The sequence below is a fragment of the Pinus tabuliformis genome, chromosome 2_2, assembly GCF_031772625.1.
Source record: "Pinus tabuliformis cultivar Carrire ecotype Pingquan chromosome 2_2, CPIR1, whole genome shotgun sequence".
Classification (NCBI taxonomy): Eukaryota; Viridiplantae; Streptophyta; class Pinopsida; order Pinales; family Pinaceae; genus Pinus; species Pinus tabuliformis.
Window position 1 is genome coordinate 29,735,918 of NC_142300.1, and position 18,385 is coordinate 29,754,302.

The 18,385-nt window shown below is 39.8% G+C and overlaps 1 pseudogene; it reads left to right on the plus strand.

Moving 5' to 3' along the window:
- The window catches only part of LOC149191362 (uncharacterized), a 69,008-nt pseudogene that overhangs the window by 39,415 nt on the left and 11,208 nt on the right, over positions 1–18,385 (plus strand).

The following is an 18,385-nucleotide window of genomic DNA, read 5'->3' on the forward strand; positions in this document are numbered from 1 at the left end:
TGAGGTAGATCCTCCTATGCCACGCAATCTGCGGATGGCCCGCTGGAGTCGTTTGATGCCTAGGATCACTGGGGGTTAGCATATGTCATACCGACCTACATTCTTTTCATGGTTGCGATGACAGAATATCGTCGTGGATGACTGGCCATACAGCGGCACTGATTTCCGTGGAGATCCAAGCATGCCCTTGCTAAATGGAGAGGACTTCGATGACGAAGGTAAAAAATCAAATTTTTAATTTTTAGATTTTTTAATTGTTTTTGGTATATATGTGCTTATAACATTTCTCTTTTTAATGCAGATGTTGGACCAGAGCGGCTACCTGGGATGTCCCCAATAGCCAAGTGTGTCCCCCACCCTATTGATGTTGTCGCTCCTTATCGGGAAGGGAGCGACAACGAGGAGGAGATCGCGAGGAACCTTGAGTGGTTAACTCATGGTATCCCGGAGTATTCTCGGATAGGAGACATTCCCCGACAGTACCAAAGACACACGATGGGAGTCTCATAACAAATTCGCTGATTGTTGAGTCATGTTGTACGAGCTGACTCATGCTATTACGATCACCATGCTAATTAGTTCCTAGGTCCAACACTTACATATTTTTTTGGGCCTACATACCACGGATGTATGAGGCCTGCAAGCCGCTGATGTTATTTTACACACAAATATTATTTTTCAGGGTTCTGGTGTATCAAACATTCTCACCATATATATATGTGTGTGTGTGTGTGTGTGTGTGTGTGTGTGTGTGTGTTATATTTTCCTGTCTATTATGGTACAAATGGTTTGTCTTATCTTTTACATGTTTTCGTAAATGTCTATCCAACACGTAATTAGCTAATGCATCTGTCAATGTATTCATGCGTCTAGGAATATGATGATATGTAATATAATCAAAATTCCTTTCCAATAGATGGATACGGAGATACATTCTCAATATTTGAGGGTTCCTGACAGAATATTGCCCGTTGAGTTGAAGGACGACAAGCTGTGAATCCAGGTTGACAACCAATTCTCTGATGCCCAGAGCGATGGCTTCTAATAACAGTTTAATGACCGCATTGTATTCAGCAATGTTGTTGGTTGTGTGACCTAGGCAAATACCTTGAATATCAATCAACTCACCGTTAGCGTCATAAATAGGCCATGCCACAGATGATAGGTTCCGGGTACTACGGCAAGCACCATCAGAGAAACCAACCTAAGGAGTCGCGGACATCTGCAAAGCAAGAAAAGCATAGTAAACAAGAAATTTGTTTGAAAACTATCACACAAAACCACGCTGTACAAAAATGAATCACACACTAATGTACATAAGTAACCATGCAAGATGACCTAGGCATAGTACTTTTTGAGGTGGGAGTCCATGTTGGGACTCGGGTAATCAATCAACACAAATGAACACCGAAGTTTTACCATTGTCATGATGAGTAAGCATTGACTCGGCCAAATAATAGAGTAGAACTCATATAAGGCTTTGCCCCCATGCCCCCTGGGTGAGGGAGGGTTACGAGTCAGAGGACAATCGGTGAAAACTCGGGGAGGGTGAAAAATCCTGAATCCATGAAGGGATAAAGGTGCCCTCAGTTGAAAGATCTTGATTATGTCAGGATAGAGTGACATATCAATAGACAACGGAGAAGAAGACTCTTTGAAAGCAATAGACATGACCGTCGGGTGAGGCAGGAACGAGGAGCAATGATGAGTATCAATCCATGGTGGTTCCTCGAGAGACGTGATTTCCATGATACCTTCAAAGGTAAGGAAGGTCTCAGCTAAAGGTTCAAATGATTCCAAAGTGCCAAGCCAAGGGGATTGAGAGTACATATCGAGAGAGGTCTTTGAAATATGAGAATCAGAGGATGCAGAGTTCAAAGCCGAAACAATTTCCACGTAATTGACTTCGACGGGACTAAGCGATATAACCTTGCCCCAAGTCTCAACAAGATCTGGTGTAGGTATGACCTAGGGATCAGATTTGACCGAGATCATGTTGACAAAGGAAACATGAGGAGGTGGGAGTGGAAAAATTCCCATTAAGGCAGAATATTTGAAGAGACTTGCCCCCACACTCTCATAGGGAGCACCAGAGTGCTTGACGTACGGAACATTGCCATCCGAGGAGGAAGAGGCAAAGAAAGACAGTTGATCGACGGTGACAATTTTCCCTTGATGGGGAAAATGGATCACGCGAAACAAAGAGGAGGCCACAGCATGCATGGCATGAGTCCAACTTTGGCCGAGTAGAAGATTATAATTGAGATTGGCATCAACAATTTCTACTTCGACTTGCACTGTCTTGCCTTCCAGGGTGATGGCAAGGTTAGGTAAGACATTGAAGGGTCACGAATTGCGCCCATCAAAAGCTTCCAAAGTGTTCAGAGATTGGTTCAGTGCAGGGGAACCAATAGCCTTCCAACATGCAGTTGACATGATGCAGGTGGAAGCACCTTCATCTATGACAGTGCGGTGGATGGTCTTCTCATTGATGATTACCTGAATAAGAAAGGCAATCTGATGAGGGAGCCATGGAACATGGTTCTCTAGATCAAAACATATCAAATTGGAATTGGTGGGATCGATGCCCCCGATAACTGACAGCAAAGATTTCCGTTGCGATGGGCAGCTTTGGAGTACCTTGAGAGCCGACATGGTTGACGGCGCCTGAGCCAAATCCTCAACAATATTGTAGTGCTGAGTAGCTCGGGCATTGGGATTATACGAGGATTTCCACAGTACACCTCGAGAAGTTGGTCGCATAGCGGAATCAAGGTTAGGGCGCTCAATTTGCAGAGGGCCATAACTCGGGGTAGAAGAAGAAGGTGCAGCTTCTTTCTCTTTCTTAGCTACCAGAGCTGGACTTTGATATTCTTTCGATCAGGTAGCCACATTAATAGGTGTGCTCATCATGAACACTTGAGATCCGGAGGAAGCAAATCGAGGTTGGTCTACCATTTGGATCTGCTGAGACGGAAACGACTCTTTGAGGACAACAGGGGTCCCTTTGAGTAGGCGACTAACTTCGGATCGTCAAGGACAATCCTTAGTGTAGTAATCTTCCTCACAAATGAGGCAGGGATACTTAGGTTTCCATTGCGAATATTCACCAGTAGACGATTTGGGAGGACCCTGTTTCAGGGCATCGGCTTTAGCTTTGCCTTTGCCTTTCTTTTTTCCTTTTAAGGATTTGTCCGCTGCGGTAGACTAGACAGCGTGGACCTCTGAGGTTTTACCAGGGCTAGGTGGATTTTGAGATGAACTATTAGGAGCAGCATTCGAGACTGACTTCTGTTTGGAAGAAGTTTTAGCAGGGGTCTGGGATACTGAACCAATAACTCCATCAACGGGAGGAACAGCTGGTGACTTTGATGTTGTGGGATCGGATGATGGCCGCAGAGCATTAGGTAATAACTCGTATAAGGTGCCAGACTGAGATTAAACCAGATCTAAGTACTGGGCACGAGTGATGGCCTATTCTTCAGTGATGCATCCACCCATAGCTATATCGCGAGCAATCGGGGCTACAAACGATTTGGTAAACCTTTCAGTGAGTAACTAATCAGCAATCTCAAATTTGATCAAGTGACGTTTACGTCTCCATTCATGGATGTGATCAAAGATGTGCATCGCAGTATCTTGCTTAAGCGATGTGAGAAAATAGGTGCCAGTTTCATAATGAACTGTAAACTGAAAATGTGTGAGGAAATCCATGGCTAAAGAGTCAAAGTCATGGTAAGTACTTTGAGGTAGCTCGATGTACCATTTCACTATAGAACTCGTTAGGGTTCATTGGAAAAGGCGAAGACAAATGGAATCGTCCACGTACGAGTTCGATGAGCACCAAAGGTGATATGTCATCACATGGTCCTGAGGATCTTCTTTAGCTTTTCCATCGAACTTTGGGCAATCACTTGGTATCTTGGATGGCACCGGAAGCGAGTACAGTGAATGAAGGATCAGATCATTCGTAAGGCGCGATACATCTACCAACTCGAGTGTAGCCAAGAAAGGTAATTGGGTGTTAAAAGGCATGGGAGTTCGATAAGCGGGCCCATAGGGAGGAGCCCATCCCTGATGGTAAGGATTTTGGCCCCACAGTGGGGGATTTTGGCCATATGGCATCTGAGGCTGCCCCATTGCGGATTACCTTGACCATAGGGAGGATTTTGACCTTGAATACCTTGGAACTATCCAGGCATAGGTTGTTGATAAGCAATGTACGGGTTAAAAGGTTGTTGAGCCTGTTGACCTTGGACATATGGATATGGGACCTGTTGTCCTTGAACATACGGTTGATGAACTTGTTGTCCCTAAACAAGAGGATTCTGGACCTGCAGTCCTTGGGCATAAGGTTGATATACTTGTCGCCCTTCGACGTAGGGATTTTGTAATTGATGCCCTTGGCTGGCAAGATTCTGAACCTGTTGACCTAGGACATGAGGATTTTTGGCCTGCTGCTACAGGACTTGACTTTAACCCTGCCCTTGCAAGGGTTGACCTTGTTGATATGTATACAAAGGTTGTTGCTGCCCTAGTTGGTTTTGTTGTTGCAAGGGTTGACCTTGCGATTGCAAAATTTTTCCCTGGGGCTACAGAGGTTGGCTTTGCGAGGACATGGGTTGAGAGGTGTGCAGGGCATATTGCATCTTTTGTTGCGTGGCTTGCTGCAACTGTTGTAAGGATTGACCTTGCGGTTGTTGCAGGTGACCTTGCTATGGGATAATTTGCCCTTGTTGTTGCGCGAAGAGCCCTTACTGCAAAGAAGGTTTCCCTTGCGGTAACGAAGGATGCCCTTGTTGTTGTAAAGGCTGTCCTTGTTGTTGCAAGGGTACTTGAACAGTGCCCAGGAAATTACCGAACTGAATTTGGTCGTAGCCAGGCTGGATGTACTACCCAGATTGGAGGGTGTAAGGTTGATTAACCATTCCTTGAGAACCATATGGAACGTAAGGATTTTGGTATTGGACCTGAGCCCCATAGGGCTGCTGATACTAAACATTGCTCGATCTAGATGGACCAACGAGATTCTAAACCTGTTGGTACTGGACATTGCTTGATCCAGTAGGATCAGCAGGGTTATAAATAATACCAGAAGAAGGTTGGTTTATACCAAGCATGTGAGCTTGTGAGCACTCACATTAGTGGCACCTGACACCATAGAAACATTCAGGTTCTGCCCCCTAGGCGATGGTACAATTTAGCCACTGACTAGCGGGACGGAGGAACTGACAGAGACAATCTTTGAAACTACCAGTTGTGCCTGACGGGTAACTGGGATTGATGATACAAGAGTATTCGAAACGGTGGGTTGCACTGGGACTGAAGTAACAGCCTGTTGGGAAGTTGTGTTCGTAATGAACGAACCTGGTGTAGGCCTGATACCTGATGCCCATACAGGATTATGGTAAAGTGATGAGGCACTAGGTGTACCTGAAACCAAGTGCGCCAAAGACACATAGTTGGGTGGAAAACTAGCGGGAATACCTTCTGAAAAATGGAAACCCTCAGGAGGAAACTGCAATTGCAATTCTTCCCCTTCAACAATGTGTGGAGTAGAAACTTCGGACTCATCCAAAGATGTGACTGGAGCATCGCCTTCGGGTTCCATGTTTGAAAAAAAACGACGACGAATGGCTGAATGAGTACCGAGGGATAGTTCCAATGGAACACCCGGTTCGTTGTATAGACTGTAAGGACGCTACGATGATATCTCAATAGTGTCAAACAGAGGGTTCGAAGGATAGATAGCCAGTCCAAGCTGACTGTCAGTGGTCGGCAAGTTCTCTAGAGTTCGAACGAGGTTGTCCGGAGATTCCGGCCAAGATCAGCAGATGACCCAATATCGAAAGTAGGCAGAGGATGAGATGACAATGGTTGAACACTCAAAATGATTGTGAGTTCAACATTTTGGTCCTCGAGTGACTCTGGTAACTCAGGAAATAGCTCCTCAGACAATCTTTCAAACGGAGGAGAGGAAGAGGAATTGGGTGAACCAGATGGTTCAGCCACGATGACCTTGTCTTAGTCGACGGAACAAATAACTTCAAGGCTTTAAAATGTTATTTTAAGGAAACTCACGATTTGGTCTCAAAAAGACTAACAGGGTGTTTTGGATCGTGGGCAATCAATTATTAAGACGCATAAAAGACTGATGCTCTTTCATTTTTTAAGAGTCGAGAAAGAAACAAAGATGACTCTATCACTTTCGATTGGAAACGAGCTCAAAAGGACAAGTGCTCGAATGATATTTTAAGTTTAATGAGTCAAAAATATCAAATGACTGCTCTGGATGATCTAGGTAAACAGGATTACCAGGCAACCGTGAACTATAGAATACCTCCTGGCAAACTAAGAAGTACGAGTAGGCAATCTCCCCGAATGTTGTGTTTGGTGTATCACATTCGCAAGGTAGCCGACTTGGCTTCCTAAGGATAAAAGGATTGCAGCCTAGTGGGGTCTCCCATTATATACTTGACGATACAGGGAGCGCAAATCTGTACTAGTGTTGTCTAATGTCGAAGCTAACGACAGATGCTAGGTTTAAAGACGTCGGAACACATCTCTAGCCTAGACCTTCTAGATATGATCGTTAATGTCAAATGCGCATTAAGTTAATTGAATTCATTTTAAAGTTTATCTTGAGTTAAGTTTCGGTTTTCAGGTCTTAGCGATGCTACTCAAAAAACCTCAAATGCAACTAGATGAGACAAGACCCTTTCAATTCGATGAAATGCCTACACTAGATAGGGTAGAAACTACTCAATCAAATGTAAACAATCAAGCAACTAAAAATGAAATGATCTTTCACTACCTTACTTTTTCAAAAAATAAACTAATGAAAAATGCATTCCAATTCCTAATTTCCTTACAAGCACTTATCTATTAGTCCTTTCAAAAACAACAATTCTCTTCCTTTTTCAAATGTTGATGCAATTCTAGTCTTTTAAGAGATGCAAACTATCGTAACATAATGATGCAACAAGCTAGAATTTCATACTTTTTCATGAAACAACGAAAAAAGCTTTTTGTATACATCTTTTAGTGAAAAAATTCTCGAGACAATAAGCTCTCCAAGTAGATGAAAACATGAAAAGAGAAGTTCATTCAGCTCAATGAAACACCGACTTTACCAAACAGAAGACCAACAATGTAATCTATGCCAGAAAAGAAACGTTTAGGCAATCAAACGAAACTTTTCAAACTTGTGCAAAAGAGGTCAAAGTCGTAAAAAGGACCAAAAACAAAATGCAAAGAGTAAACACACCTACAACCTGACTTAGTGAGTTCAAAAACTACTGAATGGGTGACCAACTAGATGCCCTAGTGTCGTTGGCCACTCAATGACTCAATCAATCAAGTAAAAAGATGATAAGCCAACAAGCAAACAAAACCAAATGAAAAGTAGCTTTCTAATCAGGGAGAAAACGGTCAAAAAGGCTTACGGGGTCAAAACCACAAGAGCATAACACAATGGCCAAGATTGGGGTCAAGCCCTAATCTTCACTTACAGGCATCGATTTGACTACCTAATTGACAATAAGCGCCAGACGCTGGTCGGCGCAACTATTCCTCAGCAACTTGCGCTGGTCGGCGCGACTGTTCCTCATAAATTCGCGCTGGTCGACGCGACTGTCAGTGGATTAAGCGCGCTGATCGAGGTAGCTAAGAAAGAAAAAAAATTGAAAACAGGGACCAGATCTGCTACTATGAATTTTAGACTCAAATACGTAAGCAGGAGAAAAGAAACATAACCAAAGGGAAAAAGTGGAACTAGAAAAGTTCTCACGAAATCATGAAATCGAAGACAAACAAAAGGATTGGGATTCCCCAACAGAGTCACCAATTTGTGGTGAAGTAAAATTATAAGTGCGGACACGAACAAATTCCTCTAACCCAATAATGGGTCTAGCCACAAAAGATACATTCTATGGAATATTTCCTTAGGTTAGAATCAATCAAGAGGGCCTACCTCTTGATCACTTATCCTGTTTGATGATGTCCTCGCTTGCTTGCTCCAGCTATCTCTTACTTCCTTCTTCAAACTCCTGAAACAAGTAAATAACAACAGGCGACAAACATAATAATAGACAAATTGAAATTCAACCTACTTAAAAAGTCAAGAAACATCAAGCCATGAATATGTAATATTACAAAACATGTAGGAAATCAATCAATAGTTGCATATATTAATATCAAAGAGAGATTACAACCATTCATCTTGACGTTGCAATCTTCCTCTTACAAGACCAGGTTCCCACACACTTCTGCTAGCATTCCACGATGACTTCAAACAATAGTAGTTTTAAGTCTCTTCCCTTTAGGCTTCACTCCAAACCAAAACACACTTCTCCCTTAAACAACTAGATAGCTACAACTAGTAATAGCTTACTTGTCTACTCCAAACCAAAATAGCATCAATACTCAACCAAAAACTATGACTGCAACTAGTTTGTGCTCGGGAAGAATGGAGGTTTATATAGGAAATATGGATGGGAGATGGATCCTCTTCTCATGGGAGAAGGAATTATCCCTTGCGGTATTTCCATCATTATAGGGGAAAGGAGCCCAAATTGTCATCCTCCACCCCATCCAGCGAAACTGTTTACCATACTTCCGTTATAAAGCTTCTAGAGTTGGAAGCTTCAGCTCTAATTTAAAAAACTCTCCATAACAGGACCGACGCGACTGGAGCACAGCTCAGTTGCTCCGGTCGGCGTGAGGAGTAGTGCTAATCTCTACACATCGGTGTGGGGGAGACAAAGGCCATTAGCGTCGGTCTTGTAAACTGGGCAAAACAGCAGTTTCAAGGGAAATGGTGCAAAAGGGAAATGATCTACTCATGAAGAGGGACACAATGGGCATTTCTTCATGAAGGCAAAGCATGCGGAGCTCACTGTAGAGGTCCTCCAGGATAAATGAATGAGGAGTACAGGGACAGTGACAAATGTTGTGTAACACACCCTCGCCTCACAGAAGTTGAAGTAAAGAGCAAGGGAGCGAGTACCATCATAGATTACACTATGCCGATCATTTCCTTTGAAAAATTTATCAACTCCTCAAACTTAGTGGTTTCCTATGGACAACCATGGCCAATAACGAATTTCCTACCTTAATACATCACTGAAACTAGAATCCATGGGGCAAAAGGCACCACACTTAGAGAAATAAATAAGCTATTCCAGATCCACATTGTGGGGGCTTTGTTCCTCTACTGTGCATTTACTTTGAAAACAATGTTGTGTGTTCAAGTATCACAACAAAATCGAACATCAAATTGGGTTTTCTGTTAATTAACCAAGGGAGATGAGGACAATACTACACGTGGTAGAGAGTAACACCAAATAGTCATTGGTTGGAGGAGAGAGAGTACATTTGCTAGCAGAGAGTCATAGCGGTTCTTGAATAGTGGAATATAAGGATATAGCAAGAGAATCTTTATCTATGGCACATACATAAGAAATGACCATGGAAATCATTGGACCTTACGAGGCACAAATAATGGAAAGCGGTGGGCCTAACGAAGCATAGATTTGACAAACTCTCGAGAGTACTCAGGTCGAAGGTGGAAGATCCACTAGGGTTCTTAGAGCCACACTTAAACACAAAATATATTTATTAAATTATAAAAATGTAAAGGAAAAAAGTTGTTGATTTGTGGTTTGGAACATTACAAATATGTGAAAGCATTTATGAAATTACACTAGGAAAATGGACTCCAAAAGCACACCTGGTGTGCATAGGGGAAGGGCCTTCTCACCTTTCCATTATTTTCCTTCTTCAACAAAGCATCATCAAAATCCACACGTCCACACGGATGAGAATGAGAATACCTTAAACAAATCAATGTGTCAACCTAGTTTTTCTAGTATCTTCTCATTAAGTTCAATTTGAATGGAATTTACCCAAACAATGTAATTGCTAAATTCCATCTCGATATATATGAGAATTGGTGAGCTCATTGCCTTTTAAAGGTATTTCAATTTCATTCATGGATGGAGTATGTATGAGAATATTTTTATAGAATATTTTAAATTTAAAATATAATTTAAACTTTTACTTAAATATATCCATTATAATTTAACATATTAAGCGTGCATTGGCTTCCTTCATGGAGATTTGAACTTTTATCATAGTTAACATCAAATTTTATAACAGGGCAGATCACCAATTGTGTTGCTCCCAAAATATATGGGGATTGAATTTAGATAGAAAAGATAATTACTTTTCTCTCAACCAAAAATAAACTCAATCCATCAATACTCTTGTCATATGTCTTAATCTTATACCATTAATTTGTTTTCCTACATCAAATGAATTCTTAAGCAATAAAAGGAAATATAAACTTTTTCAAAAATTCTTAAACAATAAAAAGAAATATAAACTTTTTCAAAAACTAAATAATAATTTTAATGTAAATAATATATATGAAAATCAATATCTTTCTAATATTAAATCTTAGAATTTTGTAATCTGAATAATGTCTTTCTAATATTTTTAAAATTATTTTCAATAAAATTATATATTATTTAATAATATTTAACCATAATTCTATACCTAAAATAAAATATTACTTTTATTTATAATTTAATTTATAAAAATATTTAAATAATATTTATTTTAAAAAATAAAATTAATTAATTGAAATTAATTAAAAACACACTAACATTATTATTAATATGCATTATCGTGCCATGGAGAAAATCATCTTACCACATGGGTGTCCTAAATATGTTGGTCGTATTGGTCGTATTTGAGATTATCATTTTACCACATGGATGTCCTAATATGTTGGTCGTATTTGAGATTTTCGTTGTTCGTGTAATGTTTAGGTGGCTTTGGAAGGACAAGGACAAGTGGAGTAAATTACTTATATTTTTAAAATAATATTATTTTATTGTTATATATATAGATATATTAAATTTTTATATTTAATAGAAAATTCTTAGTTTGTGTATATTTTATTATATATTTTTTCTTTTTATAAATTATATAGAATATTTAAAAATATTGAATTTTATATTTCAAAGTTCAATTAAAGATTGTATAGTGTATTTTTAACTTTGATATATATTTATAATGTCTTTTATCTTTAAATAGAAATGAGTAATTTTTATTTGAAAATTTGTGCCCGGTCGCAGCTAAATACACAAGGATACATCTCAAGAATCCATAGCTACCAAACCCTATTCATTGAGCTACAACTTGCAAAAGCAGGAATATCCAACTACGAGCATATTAGTCTACTGATGACATATGACAAACAGGACGATATTTACATAAAGCATAGCTATACTTGGCTAACAAGTTCAAGCCCAAAATTACCAACTGCAAACATGAAAACCCAAAACTCAAAGATAAACTAAACATAAGATTGAAAATACGAGCAAGGTACTGTGCAGAGGGGTGCTTAATCCATTTCATGTGCGACTTTGTTGAGGTCTATCTCCAACTAGTTTAGTCAAGCTTCCATGACCTCTTCCATGGCTAGCATTTCCATTGTTGCCTTCAAATCCATAAGCATATTGCGCGGGGCGAACACCTCATCCATAATTCGAACAATTTCAATCTCGAGAGCAGTCAACTTATCCAAGAACTCTATCTAGGCATAGGATGTATGCAGGACCTGAGTTTGAAGATGAAAATCAGGTTGAACCAAAGCCTCGTGCGACTTCCTATAATGATTGCATATACTTCCTAAAGAAGAGGAACTAGAACCAAAGTACGTGTCTGCTTCATTTAATCACTAGAATTACCCAAGTGGGCGCCCTCAAACCTGGACTCAACCATTATACACCAGTACTTACTGCAAACCCTATCCAACTAAATATGTGGTGACCAACCCACACTCAATTTTCAAAAAAAAATGTGACCTGTACACACGGGTTTCATGGCCAAGAAAAACAACTTCCCAACAATACCAAGTTTCCTTTATTGTTCCTAGTCGTCAAACACAGAGAAATACTAATGCCTAAGCTTCTCAAACAACATACCAGTATAACGCTCAAGCTTCTCCAACAACAAGTCAGAGAACTCCTTCTGATCGTCTATTTGTTGACTCTACAAACCCCCTTGTTCAAGGCTCCATCACACATACCTAGACTTTGTTGGCACTCAAGGCGCCACCAAGAGAAGCCCTATATCAGACAAAAGTTATCCCTTCCACGCCTAAGATAATTGAAACCCCAATCCCATGCATAGGGCGCGCCCTTAAGCAATGACATTAAGAAAAAAATTGGAAGACCTGCAAATAAATACAATGCCATCCTTATCCTTGCATCATGCCTCTAATTTTCACGCACAAACTCCAAATTCTTCCACACAGGCGCCATTGTACCTTCATTAAATTTCACTTGGGGGCAACAAAGGAAAGCAATCAAGATACAACCCCATGCAAATTCAAATCCTGCAACCGTGCATGATTATGGATCATGTGCGCTACCACGTTCTTGTGGTTTAGCCAACCGCTTAATGCCATATCAACCTTCGAGCCTTGCAATCTTATAATACTCCCACGCCTCAACGATTTAAATGCCTTCGCTCTTAAATTTTTCATTGGGAATGTGAAAGTGATGAAGATATGATCCCCTAGTGCTAACCTTAGGGGATAACATATTTTCCCTTGGTGTCATTGATCACCAATTCTGGCTCCTGAAGGGCACAAACCATATTTGTTCTGATATCTGCCTCCATATTGTTATGTCGGAGGATATGGAAGAGATTCTTCTCACAGAGGCTATTGAGTAGAGATTTGATTCTGACCCAGGTCTTGGCACGCTGATTGTCCTTGGGGCCTACTCCTTTGATAATGTATTGTATCGTAATCATGGAGTCTCTCAAGATGGTTATATGTTCATTCTTCTATCTTTGGAAATTATCAGCCCTTGCAGAAACCCATTAATTTTAGATTTGTTTAGTAGTCCCCATGCATATCGAATTTTCCATTATTCCATCGAGATAAATAAGAATCCCTCCCCCTCCTGCCACCCCCGGTTTTCATTTGGATGACCCGTCAAAAAATAGAATCCATTTACCTTGGTGCCTTTTCTATTCTGCCAGATCCTGATCATGCATTCATAGCTTCTAAGCACAAGAGGGAGCCGAAAAACATGACCGCATTGGAGATAAAGGGCATGGGGATAAAGATTTTATCCATTCCATCTCCATAACATCAGGGAAGAGATGGAGGGAAGAGGATTGACCTCTAGGTAAAGGGAAAGGGCTTTTGATGCCACAGAGCGAGGAGGCCCACTATACCTTCGAAAATGGTTGCATTTCTAGCTAGCCACACTTGCTAGCTTATAAAATTTTGGAAGAGATATCAAAAAGGATTTGACCGACAATTTGGATTGAAGGGAGCCTCTAGTAGTGTCTGTGTCAGTTCCAAAACAATCCCTTATATCTGATGGCCATTGAATCCTTGCAAGGAGTGGCCCAAGGGCTTGAGACAAAGTCTTCTGATTAAAGGGACATTCAATAAAAATATGGAGAATTGACTCTTCCTTAACCTTTGCATAAGCTACAGCACGATGGGCCTTGGATTTCTCTCTTCTCAGATTCTCTGAGGTCAAAATTTTCCTATGAACAAGTAGCCAACAGAAAGCATTCACCTTGGGTAAGGCATTCGAAGACTAAACCTTTCCCCAGATGGAGGATTTTGGAGGAATGTAGATTGGAACAAAAGCTCTGAGTAACCTTCCCTGATCGAGAATGAGGACGATTTCCATCCAACCTTATCCTGGAGAGAATGACGAATGGGGGCCCAACCAGAAATATTTTGAGCTAGTGTTTCCCCCAACGCCTTCAAATTTTCTAGGAGATCACCAAAATACCAATATGTCTAGAGGCCATTTTTGTCCCAAAGGGAAATATCTGCCAGATTTATTATTCCTTTACTCTGCATGAAGTCTTTCAAAGGGCATAGTTCTTCCAGTCGATCTAGAGGAGGTTGACTCAGGACCAAGTCTTCCCAAATATGAATTCATTCCCCATTCTCAGGGACCCAATGAATATGAGCATCAATTAAATGAGTTTTCAAGTGAATTAGTTTCCAAATAGGAGACCAGGACCTACTAGAGTCTTCTTATGTTGAGTGGAGGTATTTTTCCTTCAGGATCTGAACCCACCATGAATTTGGAAGAGCTTTAAGGTTCCATGCCAACTTTTCCCCCAAAGCTAAATTCAACAGAGTTAGGTCTTTGATACCCAATCCACCATGTGGCTTTGGAGCTCTGACCATATTCCATTTGACCATATGATACTTTTTATTATCAGATTCCCCTCCTTCCCATAGAAATTTGTAGAGTACATGCCCTATCTTGAGAAGAATGTATTTGGGTGCCAACAGGACTAGATACAGATATAGAGGAATGGCAGAGAGGATTTATTTAGAAAGGACCACTCTTCTAGCCAAGTTTAACCATTTCGCCCCCCAATTATCCATTTTGTTATTAATTTTATCAATAATGCCCTCCCATTGTTTTGAGGTGGATTTTCTTAGGTTGATTAGAACCCCCAGATATTTTAAATATGTCCAATTTTCCATGACCTTACACCCCAGTGCTTCCTCGATTTTCTTTTTATAGTGGAAATTGATATTCCAGACATAAACTTGGGATTTTTATTCATTCAGCAGACCCCCTATGGCCCCCAGAAACTTGTCGAGGATTCTCTAATATCTTTTGGAAATCATCGGAGAGGCTCCCCCAAATAATGCAGTGTCATTAGCAAACTGACCATGGTTGATACTCTTAACCCCATCTCAGAAGTGGATCCCAAGCAGTCTCCCCAAGGTTCTTTTGTGCTCCAATCTTCTTCTCAACAAATTTTCCATTATAATATAGAGAAAGGGGGAGAGGGGAAAACCCTTATGAAGCCCTCTAGAGGCCTTGAATAATTTCAACCAGTGAGGCGATCCAAGGGGAGCTAATACACAGGGCTACCCATTGAATAAATTGGCAATCACAACCTTGAATAAAAAACTATGTTGCACCCTATCAAAAGCATTGGCCATGTCAAGATTTACTACCATACCCTTGTCCCCTCGTCTCCAGCTAGAGTTGATCACTTCTTGAATATTGTCAAAAAATAGTCTTCCCGGGACAAAGCCACAGTGATTCTTTGAAATAATGAAAGGAAGGACTTTTCTTAGCCTCATAACCAACATTTTGGAGATTATTTTATATCACGCATTACAAAGGGAAATGGGCCATAATCAATCAAAGGAGGACGGATTCCTCTCTTTTGGAATATAGGCCAAGAAAGAAGAATTATGTGGTTACTGGAGGTTACAAAACACGAAAGAAAATGAAACTAAATATAACCATACAAGTAAAAACACAGGATTTACGTGGTAAAACCCTGACATAGTGTCAAGGAAACATCCACGAGGCAAGGGATTGGAATTTCTATTCAATCAATGAAATGATTCTCCATTACAATAGTTCGGGCATTCATCAGTTTTATATGAGCCTCCTCAGTTACATAACTACGGATTCGGTATGAAACTGACTTGCCTATAACTAATACAATTTACCCAAATTTACATTTACATTAATTTTGTTGTCAATTACCAACAAACTCCACCTTGACAACAATTTTCCTAATCCCTTGCCCATGCCCATTCATCATCTTTTATGCAAGCCAAGAGAAGCTAAACACCATCGCAGCTTCTCTACTGTAACTGCCTTTGTGAATATGTCTGCACAATTCTCTCATGTATGGACCTTTTGAAGAGCTACTTTTCCGCCATCAATCACGTCTCAGAAAATGATACCTTACATCAATGTGCTTGGTTCTGCTGTGATAAGCAGGATTTGTTGCCAAGTGAATAGCACTTTGACTGTCACAAAGTACATTTACTTTCTCCTACGTCCTTCCAATCTCATCAAGTATACCCTTTAACCAGATTGCTTCTTTACTGGCATTTGAAGTAGCTATATTCTGCTTCGATAGTGGACAACGCAACTTTTCTTAAAGCTTTGACATCCAACTAATTGTTCCACCTGCAAGAGTAAAGACATAACCTGTAGTAGATCTTCTTTTGTCCAAATCACCTACATAATCAGCATCTACACATCTGCAGACTGATCCTTCACTGCCATTAAAGATGATGCAATGGTCACTTGTGCCTCTTAGATATCGAAGCACCCATTTCACTGCTCGCCAATGTTCTTCACCTGAATTTGCCATGAACCTGCTGACAACTCCAACTGCATGTGAAATGTCAGGTCTTGTAGATACTTGTAGATACCATCGCATACGTTAAGTTGCCTACAATATTTTCATATGGTACATGAGACATATACTGCTTTTCTTGATCAGTTCTAGGACTCAAAACTGAAGAAAGCTTAAAATGGGAAGCTAATGGAACATTAACCGCTTTCACATTGTTCATATAGAACTTTTCAAGTACTTTCTCCACATACTTCCACAGTGATAACCAAAGCTTACCATTTTTCCTATCTCTGTGTATCTCCATGCCCAAGATATGTTTTGTTGCTCCAAGATCCTTCATGTCAAACGTCCTAGAGAGTTGAGCCTTTAACCTGTTGATCTCTTCCATGCTTTTGCTTACAATAATCATATCGTCAACATACAAAGCTAAGATAATGAATATGCCATTGAAACTTTTGAAGTATACACAATGATCATACTCACTTCTAATAAAGTTCTGGCTCACCATGAAGGAGTCAAACTTCTTGTACCATTGTCTGGGAGACTGCCTCAGACCATACAATGATTTCCTGAGCTTGCAAACTAATCTTATGCTGTGACCTTGTACAAAACCTTCTGGTTGTTCCATATATAACTCTTCATTCAAATCACCATGTAGAAAAGTTGTTTTAACATCTAACTATTCTAACTCAAGGTTAAGTAATGCAGTTAGTGCCAACACAGTATGAATAGAAACAAGTTTTACAACTGGTGAAAAATCTCACGAAAGTCGATACCTTCAACCTGAGAATACCCTTTTTATACCAGTCTCGCCTTATACCTTTCGATACTTCCATCAACTTTTCATTTCAGTTTGAAGACCCATTTGCATCCAACAACACTTCTCCCTTCAGGAAGTTCTACAAGATCCCAGGTATTGTTCTTAGCTAAGGAATCCATTTCTCCCTCCATAGTCGTTTTCCATTTTTTGCTATCCGTATCATCTACTACTTCCTAATAACAAGAAGGTTCCCCATCTTCAGTAATCGAAAGCAAAAGATGAAGCGGAATCTTCATACCTTTTGGGAGTTTTTCTTTCCCTTGTAGACCTTCTTAGAGTGACTAGTTGCTGAATTGGTTTAGAAAATTCAACGGTTTCCTTTGTATCATCAACACTTTTTTCTCCAGAAGTCTCTTCTTCCTTTTGACTGTCATCGAAAGGTCTAGCCTCCAACTGAATTTGTTGATTTGTCGATACCTGTTCCTGTTCAATTCTTTCAACATTTGATTTTAAAAAAGATGATTCATCAAATGTTACATCTCTACTAATGACTATCTTCCGTGATGTAGGATCCCACAACCTGTATCCTTTCACTGCATAGTCATACCCAACAAAGACATAACATTTCGATTTTGGATCTAATTTTGAACAATGATTTTTAGGAATAAGAGAATAAGCATCATAGCCAAATATCCTTAAATGTGAATAATCACAAGACTAACCTGGCCAAACTTCTTTAGGAATTTTACAATTAATTGCTACTGAAGGTGATCTATTAACTAAATAACAAGCAATGGATACTACTTCTGCCCACAACTCCTTTTGCAAGTTAGCATTGTTGATCATGCTTCTGGCTCTTTCCATAAGAGTCTGATTCATACATTCGGCAACACCATTTTACTGAGGAGTATAAACATCAGTTTTGTGTCTAACAATTCCTTCATCCTTACAGTATTGTTCAAATTCTATTGAAGTGAATTCACCACCATTTTCAGTTCTTAAACATTTAATTGATTTGCTTGTTCTTTTCTCTACCATTGCTTTAAATTGTTTAAAGATATTGAATACATCAGCTTTCTTTTTCAGCATAAAGACACAAACTTTACGAGAGAAATCATCAATAAACGTTAAACAATATAGAGCACCTCCATATGATACAACAGGAGATGGTCCCCACGGATCAGAATGAATATAGTATAAAATATCTTTACTATTATGATTTCTAGTTTTAAATCTTTGTTTACATTGTTTTCCATACACACAATGTTTACAGAAATCCAACTTCAAAGATTTCAGATCGGGAAGAGATTTACGTTTCATCAATATCTAAAGACCTTTCTTGCTCATGTGACCCAATTGTTGATGCCATAGGCGAGTACCTTCTTCTTCTTTTTCTGACACAATCGCTGCTTCACTGACCTGAGTACTTCCTTTGAATCTGTAAAGATT